Source organism: Ischnura elegans, chromosome 7, assembly GCF_921293095.1.
Source record: "Ischnura elegans chromosome 7, ioIscEleg1.1, whole genome shotgun sequence".
In the NCBI taxonomy this organism is placed as follows: Eukaryota; Metazoa; Arthropoda; class Insecta; order Odonata; family Coenagrionidae; genus Ischnura; species Ischnura elegans.
Window position 1 is genome coordinate 107,631,646 of NC_060252.1, and position 12,486 is coordinate 107,644,131.

The window sequence follows — 12,486 nt, forward strand, 5'->3', positions numbered from 1 at the left end:
TCTTTTATAGCAAAAGCAATGAACAACGATGATGAAAATATTGCTTGACATGATAATCTAAGATTACATCTAAAGTCTTAATTATAAAATACTCCAGTTTGGCTGGTGTCCTTTCACCCATTGCAGCACTCCCATCAAAGAAGATTGCGGTTCAGTTAACAGATGTAGAAACATGGACGTAGTCGAACCGTGAACTCTATAATGCCGGCCAGCTACAGGAACTTTACCTATGAGGAAACCAAAAGAAATAGTTTAATTCGGGTAGTACGAGTATTCCAGTTGGTCACGAGCATTAGCGAGAGATTTCCAGAAAGTTTATTCCGTTTAAAGATTCAAAAATTCCTCAGTTCGTCGAAAGAATTTTTTATAAGCAATTCTCACATAAAATTTTCCACTTAAATTATGAATAAATAGAAGCTTTTAAAATACCTTTTCCAGCTTATGAACGCTTAATGAAATAGATCTTCCATTTGCTGGTGTAGCATTCGATCGGTCTCCTTGCTCACAAAACACTCCTTGAGAAGCTATTTTTTCGTGTTAAAGGACATGATAGCTTAACACCAAATAATGACTCTGAATTCAATGCTCAAAAACATTCCAGCCAACACCGACCAAAATTCTGCTGAGAATCATTCCCTAGTGCGAGACGAGTGAGGACACTGAACGTTGAGATCCTTGACCTCTGAGCACTATTCGAATCATTGCTCTTGACCATCCAAACTGCCGCCTCAATATGGCACAAGCAACTTCTGTTTTTCCGTCGGCAAGATAAATTAGCTCAGAGCGCAGTTTTTTGTAGCGATGCTGCCAATGGCTTGTCAGAATCGTCTTTAATAATTTCCTAAAACTTAAAGCTTAAAAACAAGCTTTCTTCTTAAGCAGGTGGAGAGCCAATTTGAATAGAAAGATAGTATTATTATCGTGAGGAGATGAGAGTATATGAAGTAGTTGCATGGAAAGATTTATTAAAGTGTATTCGCTAAGAATTATGGCCAAACAGTCGAGTATCTTTTATTTTAGGGATCTTACCTTCTGGATAACCTAGATATTCCACCATCGCCTATATCCCTTACATGGGCCAGAGAAGGACCCAGTGGATAGGTCATATCACTGACATTAGCAATTCTTTGAGGAATATAATAATTGGAATAAATTGCAGTCTCCTCCTTCCCCCGGAACAACTCAGAAGAAAGCACTTGGGAGAGATAAGAATGACACAAGGAAGAAAAACACCAGAGAACTGGAGGAATTGACTTGGGAAATGGAGGTCTGCGTGAACCAGCATTAAGGCCGTTTTACACGGTACACGGAATTGTGCAATATGACGTACGTGCGAAGGCGCAATCAAAATTGCGTCGTGTTAGGCGGTGAATTGCTAGAACACATGCGAGAATGCGAGACGGCAAAATAGCCCCTTTTATAATTTCGTTCATGCATTCGCGCAATTCCACGCCATTTTAGAAATTAATGTGGCTCTTACCTGCGCAATTCCTGTAGATGCATGCATGTAAGTATCCCATAGTGAGTACAAAAGAATTGGTGTTTTTGGCAGACTCCAGAAGATATCCCTCGGCTAGTACCCTCTGGGGTAAGTGGCCAGGGGCCACAGGGGGTGTGACAACACCCTCCGGAATGCACTGCGCCGAGCGTGAAAATCGGGCACAGAGGACCTATTCGTGTGGCGAAGGCGCAGAGAGTCAATTTCTTCTGTTGAAAGTGAGGCTGAGAGAATGGCCAAGGTCCTTGAAGGCGGAGTTAAGACTCGAGTGCATTGTTGGCGATCCGCATGGATGAGCCCTTTGGGGCCTTTCTGCGGGGCCTTTTCTGTGCGCTTCTCTCTTTGTGAGCTATGGTAAAAGTTTTTAAATATCTTAAGCGAAGAGAGAGTTTTTAAAAGACTCCCGAGAGGTCGTTTATGAAGTCTCTTCTTTATTCCACGTTCCGGGGAGTTATTCGGTGCATTCTTTTGCCAGGTCCATGGATTGACTCGGACAAGCAGTTCGGAGTCACTGTATTGGAAAAGTCCTTCAATGTGAGTTTCCAGTGTTCCTTGAGATGTTCCATCACGAAATTGCGGTGAGCAGTCACCCGTGTTTGGGGAATGGCAAGAAGACGGATTGATTTTAGACCCTTGGTGTGTGGGTGGTGGCTGCACTCAGAACTGAGGTGCAGGCCTTTCAACATAGTGATCTTGTTTTAATCTGGGCACCGAATTTATAACCAAGGTTATCGTTTGCTTTCAAGTAAAAATTATTGTAAATTGAAAAAATAAAACATTGCTTTCTACTTAACTTTTCAGCAATTTCAGCGTTGAAAATACTTTTTTCGGTTGATGAAGGGGTTTTGTGCGATATGTGAAGTGGTTTAAGTCATTTTAATGATTTTCTCCTGTAATCGAATATATCTCTGTAGCAGATCTTGTGAAAGAAAAGGAGAACACTGAGACGAAGCATGCACAATACCGGGGCTGATATTATGTGCACCGGAAGATAGGTCATGCTAGAGCAACGTAGTTTACATATGGATTTGAAATTCGTTAGCAACTCATGGTTTCGCACTTTGATTTGAGCATCTGAAGAAAATCAAGGCTCTTTGTTGTTCATTCTTTTTGCTCAGCACTGACTCTGCATTTTTGGACCGCAATATAGCTTCAAGTTCATTAAGATGGGAATGTAAGATGGATTTTGTAAGGGATGGATTTTAATTTTTCCGCTGGGAAATAGCCATATTACAATTTCAGTTACATTACAAGCGAGTGATAACCAAGAGTTGCCGGCATGAAGATTGTCAATCGATGGCGTAAAATTCAATAATATAAATGCAATTTTGGCTTCAGAACGCTCTTAAAATTATTGTTGGTGTTAAATAGTAAAGCTTAGATAGTAAATTGCTTACAGTATCAATAAAAATGAACTAAGAGTGGTAGCCAGTATAAATAGTATCGTAGACAAAACCCCTAGACGTAAAAAGTTTTACTTGGTTTGGAATTTTTTTTGAGATTTCTGTTTTTTTTTTCTTTCTTTAAGAGGGAGTGGGTTTAGACGTTATTTTGCCAGGCGCAATCCCTCCACTATGCTAGGATATGCTTCATCCTCTCCTGAGTTTAAAATTGCGTCAGTACTATTATTCAGTTAGGCATTATGCCCATTGAATTGGTTAGTTAGGGAGTGCGTGCATAAACTGATCCGCCGAATAGGGTAGTTTCCTTCATCAGAGAAAACGAAAGGCATTGATTAAGATTCGTGCCCACCATTAGTGTATTCATAATACACCAATAATTTGGTTTTAGAAATACCGGTTTAGACGAATGGCAATGGTCAATATTATCAATATGGTCAATATCTATGCCACTCCTCGTGACGTCACAGGGACATAGTTTCTCTACGAGTAGATAGGAGTTTTACATCGTCTGAGATTAGCAATGCATGCTCGAGGTACAAGGCTCAGGGAAACATGCCTTAATAATCACCTATTAAAACTGGCTAAGGACGCAAAGTTTTCTTCGTTTGATAAGGTATTAATAATCCTTATTTAAGCCTAGCGCTACCAGCTAGCAGGGTACTCTGCTACCTGCTAGCATCCTGCGTCGTATCAGCGCTCAAAGACTCGATCCAAGGTCACCTCACTTGCAGTAGCGGGAACCAGAAATACGTCACACGGACTTTTCCCAGCATTCCTACTCAGCCGTCGCGTTTTCGCGCGCTTGAAAATTTTCGCTTTTCATTTAATCACGCAAAACAGATACCGTCATTTAAAAAATCTAAAAGCATGAAATACGTGCTGCATGAGCAATAATCTTTCGATTTAGGCAATTTAAAAAAATAGGAAACCTCCCTATTGTTGCAATGTGGTCTCCTTCGCGTCTCAATCCACCTGCTGCCATTGACATTGAGGCCATTGACAGAGGGGCTGCTGACGGGTATCTCACACAAGGGGATAAGGAACTCGGTGGCCGAGGTCAGGGTCCGGCCCTCGCGAAGAAACGGCATTATTGTGCTGGCCGTCGGTGCGTAAGACGGAGAGCGAGAATGAATGCACTAGATAGCGGTGATAGTGTGAAGAATGGATCGCCAAGCCAACAAATGACTCTGGTTGGCCTTCATCGTCGCTCACGGATTAGTATCTCACGCTAATTTCCCACCGAGACAAAGGGCAGACAGATATGAGCCCTTGTCCACTTTTAAAGCAATCAAACGGCTGGAAAGATCATGGAAACTTATTGTATCACTTCCTCAATGAGCATTGTTTCTGCTCGTTAATGCGGTGCATACACTTGCTCATTGAAACTGTGACTCCGTCCTTGTAATTGAATGTTCTTGTTAAATTAGATGATGGTATCGTTTCGTACGGTGTCTGCAAGTCACTTGGAAGACCATGCTAAACTCTTTGCTAGACGAGACATGGCGATTAGCATCATCATATTCAATCATAACGCTGTTTACCGTTACTCGGAGGGTATGATTGTACGGTGATATTTACTCAGACTTGAGAAGACTTGAGCGATAATTGGCCATGTTAATTCTCCCATTCACTGATACCTAAGTACTGCATTATTCACGGATGCAATTTTCCAATGTATGAAAATACCACGTATTTGGATTTCACCATTGGGGAATTGTTTTCAGTAGACGTCATTTCTAAGATTGTGATACCCTCTTTTGAAGTAAAATGGACATGCTTTTTAGAAGCAAAAATAGTTATTTTTATTATTCTTACACCATTAAAATTCAGTGTGCTTTCGTTGCACTTAGTGCTCGAGAAATGCATCAGGAATTAATTTCATTCCCTGCTACACGTGGAGCTTGGTTTATTTTAGCGGAAGATATGACACTTTATCAAACATTGTTTGTTTTCAGCTGTCCTTCGTCACAAATGTTTTTTAATTCAGTGCATATATGACCATTCCGTTGAATAATATGTGGTAAAAATAATCATTTTTCTGTATGTGGAATATGCATGATGTGAACTTCACGCTGTATACCGTTACTCCAAAGGGATGGTTGTAGAGATAATATCGGATGGGACGTAACCAGACGTAAGCGATAATTGGACGGCTGAATTCTTTTATTCTCTGATGCATTTAGAGCTACATCATTCACGGTTGCATGAATTTGACTGGTTTCAAGAAAATTCTTATTTATCTGGATTGTATCACAGAGAAATAATGGTCGTCTAGACACCTTAAGTGCTGTCGTATCTAGCTTTGCTAGTGTTCTTATTTGTGAAAGGTATATTTTTATGTGCGATACGATGGCTTAACTAATGTTATTTTTGTTTCACTGTCAACGTAGAAAGTTGATATTACTGCTAAAAAAAATCGCTCTATTTCAGCTACCAATAAAGCAGAATTCTGTGCAAATGATGTCTTTATTAGCCGGTTGATATTATTTAAAGGTAGTACTGTTCCTAGCTTCAACTGTGAAAAAATAAACAAATTATGAGTTAAATTAAAGAAATAAGTTTCTTAGCCCTTAGTTTTTCTGTATGTGGCAAAAAATGGTATAACGCTTGAATTGTGCTGAGGGAAGTTTAAAAAATTACTGAGGCACTCGGAAATTAAACGTAATATTTAATAAAACAGTAGCGTTTTGCATTTCCCTCTTTGGAATTATGCTTGAAAACTAATTTATTTTAATATGTTAGTAAAGGATAATTTTGTTGCACAAAGGTTAAGAAAAAGACTTCGCTGTTCCACAAAATATTTATTACAAAATGTGCATCATGAAGGAGTTCCACCATGCTACGCCAACCACCATCGCATTTTTCGATAATTTTGTTTTTAAATCTTTGCATATCTACGGATAATAATTGAATATTGTTGGCTTGCGGCAAGTGAAAAGAGTACATAGTTTTTCTCTGCAGAAAGCTATTAAACCGAGCAGTTACATTTACTCCACTATTGGGCATAAAGTTTTCATTTATGCCATTGAAACTGTTTTTAGATTTGCCGCAATTTTTCCTGAATTAGTATATTTTCACCGTAGAATGGGACTTTACATGAATTTTCACAGTTACGATCTTTAAATAGCAGTTTTGAGTGCGAAATAGAATTTGAATTTCATGAAAATTTCTTAAGATGCTCTTTGTCACTTTACCAGGACCTCAGAACATCACATAAAAGCTAGATCAATAATTCATACTAAAAATCAAGTAACTAGGTTTTTGTCATACGCTATAACTTGAATTCATTGAATCTATACATATTTATGCGCTATTTAAATCGATTCTGATGCTTTCATTTAAAATATAATCAAATTAAGGCTATGAGTAATGCTGATATAACATAAGAAAAAAATGATATGAGGTACGTTATAGCGTAAAAAATGACCAAAAAGTGACAGAAAATCACTATTTTGTGTAAAAAATAGAAAACCTGATATTATTATTGAAATTGTAATAGTACTTTTTTCATGAGAGTGGTGCAACATTTAACTCGAACGGCGAAATGATAAGACATCATATATATTATTTTATGACTTTGCGACGTGTTAATACAGGACTTACCATACTGTAAGATTTTTTACAGTATGGTATGTTTTAAGCTCAGTTGAGAATTTATTCATGTGTATTTGCTTTTCTAAAATAAATTGAGTAATTTCACAACGACGATAACATACTTCTTACGCGTAGTTGTACTAAGGGGACTAAATACAAGGACATTATCGCACTATCACTAAATCAAGTTTAATTTTAAAATGTATTGGTGGTCATTTAACATCGTTATTCCCATTTCTACAGCTTCTTTATCAATGAATTATTTAATAATGAAGATAGCCTTATGCAGGGGTCTCCAATTTACTAGGACACGAGGGCCACATTCCAAGTTCCGAATCGCCCCGCGGGCCGGATAGCAGAATTGCCCATTACTGAAGTATACGACACTTGAAACGAGTGCGCGGGCCGGATGAAAGCCCTCCGCGGGCCGTATTTTGGAGACCCCTGGCTTTATGAACCAATTGAGGGAAGTACTAACAAATTTTCCACAGCTGTAGTTTTACTCAGTTTTTAAGCTATAAAATCACATTTAGTTTTTACAAATCTTTGCAAATGCAGGTTTTACAAAGCATTGCCCTGTGATATTTATTTACTAGGGCCGGTCTGGCATTCTGTGGGCATTAATTACAATATTTGGTGAATTTTTGACAAGATTTGCTTTCAAAGTGGAGCTACCGCTTTCCGAGAGTCAAGCATGGTGTATTTTTTCACAAAAACTCGATAAAAATGTCTTTGGATTTCTCTTTAAAATCCCCTATTACTTTTCAATATTCAATTAATTCCGAGCCTCTTCAACGTGTTTCGGCTGTGAAGGATTTAGGCATCATAACTGACACCAAACTTAACTACTCGGAACACATTCATTTAATATGTCACTCTTAGGTCTCTTCTGCCGCTACACAGAAATAACCGATCCTACGGCCCCGCTCTAAAATCATACTTCTCAGCAATTATCCTTCCAGTCACCGGATATTGCTCTCCCATATGGTCCATCGCAGCTCCCTCTAACCTCACCTCTCTTCACAGTATAACCAGCTTCTTCGCCAGAATCGTAAGACGCAGAGTTCCTCACTTACGTGACATGTCCACCAGCTCACTTCTATCTTCTCTATCAATCACAGATCTCTTCCAACAAAGAATTAAAACAGATTTAAAACTTATTTTAAATATTCTAAATTCACACATTGATTGTCCTGATTTGCTTTCATCCATTAATTTCAGAGTGCCTTGCCGATCCACTCGTACACATTCCTTGCTTAATACGCCTTAATATCCCTCGCTAAGCGCTCACTCCAACACCGCCGTTGCTCCGTGCTCAATGCATTACCAGGCAATATTTATCCGTTTTTTCTGCCCTTAAACTCATTTGTCAAACTCGCCATTTCCCATTCCACGGCTAATAAATAAACCTCCCACTCCACCTCCCTTTCATCGTGCCTTCTATTTTGTTTTTTACTATCTTATGCATGTACTCTTTGTTCAGATTTTATGTTAAAATTTCATATTTGTTACTACGTCACTATAAATTGGCAGAAATGCTGTATGTGAGCAACTCCTTAAATAAATAAATAAAACTCAAAGATAAGTTGCTGACGGTATAGTGCAAGCGTAGAAATATTTTTTTTTCAATTTCCCATCATTACCACCGACCAATCGGGTATTCGCCGATATACGGCTCTGCAAACTCGAGCATTTCGACTTATTCATTTTTTCATTTATACACTTTGCCTATTCATACACTTTTCAATATTTAATTCTAACTCCCAAGTAAGCACCAGTCATTTATGGCAACGACGTCCTTTTCTAATGCTAATCTATCGCTATGGTCGTAAACTTCTGTGTATAAAACTACATCATCTGCGAATAGGCGGATTTTGCTCGTGACCACGGTGGTTATATCATTAATATAAAGAAGGAAGAGGGCCAAAAACACTTCCTTGGAGTACTCCTGAGGTAACTTGAATTGTATCCGAGCTAACTCCATCCAAAACAAATTCGAAGAAGATATCTTCTCAGACGACGTGAATCATATCCTTAGTTTACCATCGTACTATAGTAGACGTGATCATGAGAATAAAATAAAAGAAATAGACTGTAAAACAGAGAGATTTAAAATGTCATTCTTCCCTCGTACTATTAAGGATAGCAACGATGTCTCAATTGATAGGATTAATGGCGTCGCCCACTAGAATCACTTATTGCATGTTTTTCCATAGTTCTAACCTTGCATGTATTTGCTCAAGGTATTACTAACCATTAGCACTTTTTTTAAATGAGCATGTATATTTTGCTAGTGTGCGTAATATTTCTATGACCGTGCGGTGTGCATGTGGCGGTACTCTTGCATGCTGCATGTTGGTGATTGGTCACCCCCTGCCAAACACCCTAGAGATGGCTCGCAGGGTATTATGTAGATGTAGATTGCAAGGAGAGCAGGGCGAAATTTTCCACACCCATAGCACCTTTGCCTCAGGGTGAGTAGAGGAGAGGGCGTCACGCCTCCAAGAGTGCCCTAGGGTCCGTGTGGGTGGTCTATTGAGAGTGACCATTCACGCACGCCCCCTTGTGGTCAACCGCAGCTGTGGTCATTCGTGTCGTCGCGAGTCCAGCTGACCGCAGATAAAGCCGTCACGTGCGGAGCCAATAATAATAGGTGTCGAGCAAACGTGGCTGCGGCTGCCAATGATGACCACCCGTAAGGCCGTTTGACCTCTGCATCACTCCTTCGACAGGGTCCACGATGGAAGATGCTGACCCCTGCTGTCTCAGCCGATAGGCCGGTAGTTACTGCTCCTCCGTCGGTGGTCGCACCAATATCCTGGTTAAACTGGCCAATTCCCTTGGCACTTTTCGATATAATCTCACAGAAAAAATAGCCCGTTCCATCATTGTCTTCGCTGTTAGTGTCAATTGTTCTTCCAGAAGGATTTAGGGGTATTTTTCACAATAAGCTGCTCCTCCGTGAGCATATTAAATCAATTTCCACCCGCGCTGTGTCTTTGGTGGGTATGATGTATCGCCGCTGTGAGGTGTTGGATTTAATTGCGCTACGCACCTTCTTCCTTTCCTGTGTCTCTCCGGTCCTAGAATACTGCAGCCAAATCTGGTCTACGGCCCCACCTTCTTCATTAAAGCTCCTAGAACGCCCATTGAATTTTTTCCCTTCTATTGTCCGCTGCCACCACTTGCCTTTTCGTAACTTTCTCCCTCAATAAAATTAGATCCTCTCTTGGCATTGCAACTTTAGCTGATCGCCGTATCCTCAATGACCGGAGACTCTTCTTAAATATCATTAATGACAAATACAGATCATCTGACCTTCTTTCTTTTTTTCCACTTCGTGTTCCTTCGCGCACGACGAGGTCGAGTGACCTATTTCATTGTTTCAACCCCCGCCTTTCTGTCTCTAATTTTTCTTTTCTATTCAGACTTCCTTCTTCCATTAACTCCTATGCCAAATGTGTTCCAAATTTTGATCCTTTTTTTCATCCCTCATCCATCTTGCACCATCACTATCGCAATTTTCCCCCTTTTCCTCACACCACCCGAAGAAAACTATTTTTTGTTATTTATTTGTAAATACTGTCGAATATTTTTTGTTCATTATTCTGACGTTGCTTAATATTATTAATTCGTTTCTTCTGTTATCGTGAGTCGTCTGTAATTGGCCTCGTGCTGTTTTTGGACGGGATTAAATAAATAAATAAATTAATTAATCACAATCAAGTCGAAGAAATGGTTAACATTGGAGATACGGAGGAGACATAGGGTTAGGATGAAGGAATGCCTGGCGATGAGGGGGTGTTAATAGGCTTGTAGGAGTGAAGGAATGAAGGGTAGGACAGAATGTTGGGGGAGGAAGGGAACACAGAATGGGCATAGAATAATAGGGAATAGCCCTTTTCGGGAACTGAAAAGGGAAGTTAAATGTTAAGATAGGAGGTAGTCAAGGCAATTAGATAAATAGTCCACTTTCATTCATAACTACCTTTACCTTACCTTATAATGCTCGAGTATTTGGGTCGAGAATTTTAAAAAGTTGACTTTGGAATAATGGGTGAAGCGAGTACTGAAGACTTAGAGGATGCAGGATATCACGAAATAAGTAAGTACTTACATAAGCTAAACGTTGTAGACGTCAGGTGGTAAGAGAGATTTTATAGTCAGAATGACTCGTCGTAATGAATTGGAGCGGGAAGTTAAACGTGATAGGAATAGACCAGGTGTATTCGTAAAATGCCCCAATACCATTTTGCCTTGACTGATAACGTTCCTAATACTTGAAATGGGTTAAATTGCGTTTAAGTGTAAGCTCACTGCAAATGAGTCATTTGAAAGATATTATAAGTGATGTTTGTAATCATATAAGTGGTCTTCTGTTAAAAGTAATGACTTAACGTACGTAAACTTCGATAAAAGATTCTCTAACATGTTTTGACAAACTTAAAAAAAAGACAAATAAACATTGTTTATGCTTCTTTTTAACGAGAAAACTGTTCAAGTAATGTACTTCATTAGAATTCTCACAGAGAGTAGTTTATTAGTGTAATACCACAGGTAATTTTTATTTAATCTCCATCGTGCCTTTTGGAGACTATCTCGCTCCAATACCTAAGCCACTGAGTATTTTTCCCTTCATATTTTCAAGTATATATGTGAGGCTATTTTTTCTATCAGTCACGGATGAATTATATTAATGTTACTCGCTTTGCTCGCTGGGGGGCTCTGCCCCCCCTGGCCCCCCGGAAAAGGCCTGCGGCCTGTTATGGTCACTGTGGGAGGTCTTACACTTTTTGTTTGCTACTTGTTACTTAAGGATCGCTTACTTTAAAGTTGGCTAGCTTAGGTATGAGCAATATTTCCATATTCACGTAAAACGAGCGCATGGTACGTAGGTTACAATATGTAAATAAATATTTATAGAAGAGAAGCGTTTTTATGAGGGGCTAAAAAAGTGAAATACATTTCTACGAGTCTGACAGAGTCTCTAAATTCTAAAAATTATTCAATTCAAATACAAAAAACGCTGAGACCATGTTCCATTGTAACACCCAATTCATATGTAATATCATAACATAACGACTCTGCGTATCACAATGAAAAATACGATTATTTTTCACTTAAATTAACCAATTTCTTGATATATGAATAAAATGTGACAGTTGTTTCCCTTCGTAAGCTTTAGAGAAATTTCGTACACACAATAGAATTACGTAGGGACTGAATATTAATATCTAGTACAAATGCGCCAGATGGAGTTTCTTAGCATGAATTGGGGCTAGTATGACGAATTTTATCGAAATATTATTTATCATGGTCACGAATGATTTCACTTCAGAAATACCTCAATTTAAAGTTTTAATGAATCGGGACACACATATATCTCAGCTCAAAAATATATAGCTTTAATATCAAACACATCATCATCATTAGTCAACAATCCTAAGATTGGTTTGACGCAGCTCTCCATTTCTCTCTCCTATCCGCTAATCTCTTCATAGCTACATATTTATTATCTTTTACATCCTTTATAACCTGTCCGATATAACTCATTCGGGGCCGTCCCTTGCCCTTTTTCCCTTCCACTTGTCCTTCAACGATTGTCTTCATCAGACCATCGTGCCTCAAAATGTGGCCCACTAAGTTGTCCCTTCTTCTGCTTAATGTTTTTAGGAGGCTTCTCTTTTCTCTTACTCTCCTTAGCACTTCCTGGTTACTCACACGGTCAATCCATTTTATCTTCATCATTCTTCGGTAGCACCACATTTCGAATGCTTCCACTCTTGACTTCTCTGCTGCTGTCAACGTCCAAGCCTCGCTTCCATAGAGAAACATACTCCATATGTAGCATCTGATGAATTGTTTCCTTACTTCTATGCTGGTATTTTCAGCTGTAAGAAGATTCTTCTTTTTGTAGAAAGCCCTCTTCGCCTGCGCTATTCTACTGTGTATTTCTTTCTTGCTCCGTCCATCGCTGGTAATTCGGCTTCC